This window comes from Mytilus californianus, unplaced genomic scaffold, assembly GCF_021869535.1.
Source record: "Mytilus californianus isolate M0D057914Y unplaced genomic scaffold, xbMytCali1.0.p SCAF_4, whole genome shotgun sequence".
NCBI classification, from domain to species: Eukaryota; Metazoa; Mollusca; class Bivalvia; order Mytilida; family Mytilidae; genus Mytilus; species Mytilus californianus.
In genome coordinates, this window is record NW_026262690.1 from 51,470,287 (window position 1) to 51,475,647 (window position 5,361).

Below are 5,361 nucleotides of genomic sequence, written 5' to 3' on the forward strand. Positions count from 1 at the left end.
AAGGAAATTTTGTAAAAAAATAAATCCATTTTTTCCGTATTTTACTTTTAAATGGACTTAGATTTTCTGCCAGGAAACAACATATTCACTCTGTGGTTAAAGTTTTTAAAATTTTAATAACTTTCTTATACTATTTTGGATTTGTACCAAACTTGGACAGAAGCTTGTTTATGATCAAATGCTAGTATCTAGAAGGAAATTTTGTTTTCTTCCAGTTAACATTACATTCAGTCTGCAGTTAAAAGTTTTTAAACATTTATTAGATTCATAAACTATCCTGGAATTTTACCAAACTTGGACAGAAGCTTCTTACAATCAAAAGATAGTATCAAGAGGAATATTTTTATTGATTTACTTCCTCATTTTTGTTGAGCCTGCGATTAACAGAAAAAGTAGGCGAGACACTGGGTTATGCGGAACCCTTACGAATTTTTATGTTTCAGGAAATATAAATTCGAATGAATATCCAGATTCAGTAGTTGTGTCTATTCTGACGAAAAGTGAGTATAAAAATTAGAAGTGATTCAGAAATTTAAATAAAAATGATTTTAAAAGAAAGGTATCTTAAAAATAAACAGCATGGTAAAATTGCCAATGAATTCATGGTGCCATTTTAGAAGCATGGAATAAGTTAATATTGATTTGCAAATAACTGAGACAGAAGTAATGAACAAAAAGAAAGTTTATAGACTATAGCAAGGTGATCCTGCTTAATATAAATGGACGACCAGACGGCGCGTATAAAAATATACATTTGGTTGTTTTTTCATTGATACATACCCTCATCCCCTTTTATTCATACATACCAATGCATTCTTTTGATATTTTTTTGTGTATTTGATTACCTAAGGTTATTTTTTCAACCAGGAATTCCACTCAATACTACTGCCAAAGACCCCATACCAAATCCCTGTTCCAGATTGAATCTGCAATCAGAACAGTTCTACACTAATGTGACTATTTGGAAAGGGCTCGAAGCAAGCAAGTAAACTAATGATTTAAAATGATTACTAATTGGGCATATACCGGACAGGAAGAAGAACTTTTATACAGAATCTAACGGGTATCTGGATCTAAAGGTCAAATTAGTTTAATCTACTGCATACTAAGCATTAAGTTTTAGAAATAAAATTCACCTTGGACGCCCAATGACAAAAGTTTGAGAGGCCAACACTTGTGAAAATTTCAAAAGCGAGAAACAAACAAACATTCAGAAGCGGACACAAAATATAGACAAAACCTACTTCTATTCACTTTGCTTAAAGAATTTAATCTATGATTTGGTATATAAAAACAACATTAAAAAATCAATTTTCTTTGTTGCATGTAATTTGCTTGCTACACGTGAAAATCGAATTTTACCAGGAGCAAAGCAAATTTATTTACAATACTAGCTCATTTTATATAGAACATATGGGCCGGATAAACATCGCTGTGACCGCAACCCATCGTCACAATTTCAACAAAAGTAACCACACAAACTTAATCGTCATTAGTTTAGATAAGTTATGAATGGTTTCATTAGAGACAAACAGAGATCCGACATCAGCTCTTGTATATGTATAAACTATTTATTTTCATTGTTAGAATATGTTTGTACCTGTGATTGTAAAGATACGTCAGCAACTGTGAACAAAAGCATCAGTAAGTTTACCAAAAATCTAAATGTATTCAGAATCACTGTACAAGAAAAATATTTGTCTACAAAGCTGCGATAATCGGCTGCATTCAAAACATAAAAAATGATGCAGAGCAAATAATATGCATTTAATTCTGACATAACATTGCAAAATCAGGTCTTTAAAAAACCGGCTCTAGAAATCGGCATTCATGACCAAAAAACTAATTTTCAAAATGTTCTTAACTTGCTGTTCGGTGTGAGCCAAGGCTCCGTATTGAAGGCCGTACTTTGACCTATAATTGTTTACTTTTTACATATTGTGACTTGGATGGAGAGTTGTCTCATTGGCACTCATACCACATCTTCTTATTTATAATTATCATCAAAGAAAAGAGATTTGTGAAAGTATAACAATAGAGTCTCTTTTTATCTTACATGTACACCGTACACCGTACAGGAAAACTAAGTACAAAAAAATAATTACAACTTACAAACAACTGTATCAAATGATTGTGTAAATGCATTGTACAGCGAATTCAACCAAATAGCAAGTCTAATTATGCAGTCACTAAAGATCGACAAAAGTGCGTCAAACTGTTAGAATGATGAAAGATAAATTGAGGCCATAGAATAAATCACATGCATGATAAGCCCTTTCCTCAAGAACTATAACTCTTCAATAAATATGAAAATAAACTTTATAAATTTCGTGCGTCCGAAGCGTTTCTTGGTTTGCCATCATCAGGAACTCTAAAACCTAAAAGTTTGATATCCAAAGATGTATAAGTATATGAACACATGAAGAGCTATATGACCAAAAGATGATCTATAAAGAATAGCCAAATCCATCTATGATCAACTTTGCCTGAAGGAGTTGGAACCCTAGTTTATTAATAATTTATAAATTTATTAACGAAGAATTTAGAAGATGTTACAAATGATGTCCGGACAGAAGCACTGAACACTGAGTTGATGATACCCTCGAATAGTCAAATTGTTTCTTTGAGAAAAGCATTGAACCTCGACAAAATCGAAATGGTGGTTACTGAACTTATCTGAAGATTGCAACAACAAACAGTAAACATAATGAAAAAAAGCTACGATATTCCATTAAAAAAATTTTGGGTGTTCATGCGACACGTGCGACATACCAATGCTACGTACGTCGTTGAATGCCAAAACAAATAGTTTGTAACATCTAGTTGCCTGTCGTAAACTTGTCCTGTAATTATATATATGTATATGTATATGTATATGTATAAAAGTCTAAATTGAAAACAACGTTCAAACCTATGATTTCGTTGGATAAAAACCGCAATTTTTATACGTGTGCATGTAAAACAAATTTCTTGGTAGAGGGGTCTAAATACAGCACAACAATTTCCAAAAAGACCAAAAAAGTGAAAAAGTCTATTTTAACAAAACGCATTTGACTAACAGGTCGAACAACTGATGTTCTTAAACCCTGCTGAATCCTAAATTGATCACCAGATCTTACGAAATGGATCTTAATATTAATTAAATACCAAACAGAAAACAATAAATTTGTAGAAAAGATGGTATACCACAAACATGAGGTGCAAAAATTTGTACACCATATCCGGATTTCGACAATTAATGTCTCTTCAGTGATGTTAGGGATCGAAACGGTATTTGGAAGGCCATATAATTTACCTCAATTTAGGATAGACTCTTGAATTTTAAAGAGTCGAAATAGGATGAACGGATCATGTAAACCCGACGGAAAATATAATACAAGCCCAAACGAAAAAATATATAACAGTCTAAATTGAAAACAACGTTCAAACCTATGATTGCGTTGGATAAAAACCGGAATTTTTATACGTGTGCATGTAAAACAAATTTCTTGGTAGAGGGGTCTAAATACAGAACAAACAACAATTTCCAAAAGACCAAAAAAAGTGAAAAAGTCTATTTTAACAATATGACATGTATATTATTAAATTGTATATATATTATTAAATTGAATTACATACCTAGATGTATTTTCATGTGTCATTTAGCACTATTAAACATTTCTAAAGTAGATACTATAGACTGTAACATAAAGTTTTTGCTATATATTCCAGATGAATCTCAGTTAAGGTTACCCTGTGACTGTATGTGCGACGTATATTCCGTTGTATTCCCAGCCATTGGTTCGTCAGACCTGAATAAGATTATTTTTGATTTAAAAAAATCATTATCTATTCCAAAACCTTCTTTAACAGGTAGGTATTAAAATTTACACTTAAAAGAACCACAAAGAACAAAATGACTATACAGAACAGCCAAAAACCGTCTAAGATCAACTTTGTCGAAGATAACTTGCAACCTTAGTTTATCACATTATTTATAAATTGAAATCTGATAGTCAAAATGTAGTAAATTCGTGCAAGTTCAGATCACTGCATAAATGGCCAATTGTTCTAATTCCCTGTATTTGTTTCACGCACATGATCAAAATCTAAAAGTTGTCAAATCCTGATGGAAATTGAATACTAAAGGGTCTAAATTATATACTTAAATAGTGTTTCACATATTTCCATAAAATCAAAAAGCTCTTCGGCGCTACATGTTGCTGTTAAAGGCATTTTGAATTAAAATTGCAAATTTTACATGTATTTGTCAAATTTTGCATCGAAAGACATCGCTATCCACAATAAATTAATTTGTCTCCGAAAGACAATACATAGCTTTACTTCTAACAGTATTTTGGTTCCTTCCTGTAAAAACACTGAAAAATTGCAAAATTTGCGGTTTGGGAATTCTAATGGTATTTATTATTTGATAACATGTTTAGAAATAAGCCAAGGTATTGTTAACACCTTAAAGTACACATATTTGGCTATGAAAATACGAATTAATATATAAAAGAAAGCATACTAGTAATTCTACAATTTTCAAAATAACAAAAAATTGAGTTGTACTAAAAAAAGTAAAATAACAAATGTATGCAAAAATTATAAATACGATTTTCCTTACGCACAACCTTTGCAAAAAATGGAGAAAAAAAATTATCGAATCAATAATTTAAATTTTTTCCGAATTATTTATTTTAATTTTGTTTTATTTAACGATCAGAAAACGACAGAAAATGCAATAATTATAAAACATTACACATTTGTTTCTTGATATTGTATTCTGTCTATTGACTAGCTTACCGTCGAAGTAAGAAGAGCATCTCTGATCAAAGACCAGAAACTGTAGTGATGGGATCGTTTGCTGTCATGATACTGATCCTCTGTGCGTTATTAATATTTCTCCTAGATATTGGCAATTGGAGAAATGTCAAGCGTCGGATGAAAAGAAAGACAAAGAAAGCTTTAAGAAGGGCTTAATAGATGTGATAGAAAATTATAAGTACAGTACATAAACAATAACACCATCGATTCATATGCGCCTGTATCGCGTACCTACCCAAGTGTAAATAAGAGTTATCTAGTTATTCTGACATCTTGATTTCATCTCGATTCCTGCATTAATAAATCAACATTTTCATACTTGTTTCTTAAAATTTAAGTGATTTACAATTCTCTAAACCATTGCTATTCAATAAAATCCTATCTTAATCCAAGGATTTACAAATCCTTGCTTAATCATTGTGAACAGTTTTCTTATATGAGTTCCTGAAATACGCTCGTGTTACATACAATTATTAATGTGGACATTTTGGGAATAGTATATCAAAGTCGGATAGGAATTCGCAATACCAAGCTTGTCTTTGGGCACTCACTATT

The 5,361-nt window shown here is 31.3% G+C and overlaps 1 long non-coding RNA gene across 1 annotated transcript; it reads left to right on the forward strand.

The window, feature by feature from the left end:
- The first annotated feature begins 1,231 nt into the window (after window positions 1–1,231).
- On the forward strand, window positions 1,232–4,878 carry LOC127698431 (uncharacterized). The gene is made up of 3 exons (XR_007980831.1): window positions 1,232–1,644; window positions 3,712–3,852; window positions 4,781–4,878. It is a non-coding gene; the product is annotated as an uncharacterized LOC127698431 (long non-coding RNA).
- The last annotated feature ends 483 nt before the right edge of the window (window positions 4,879–5,361 follow it).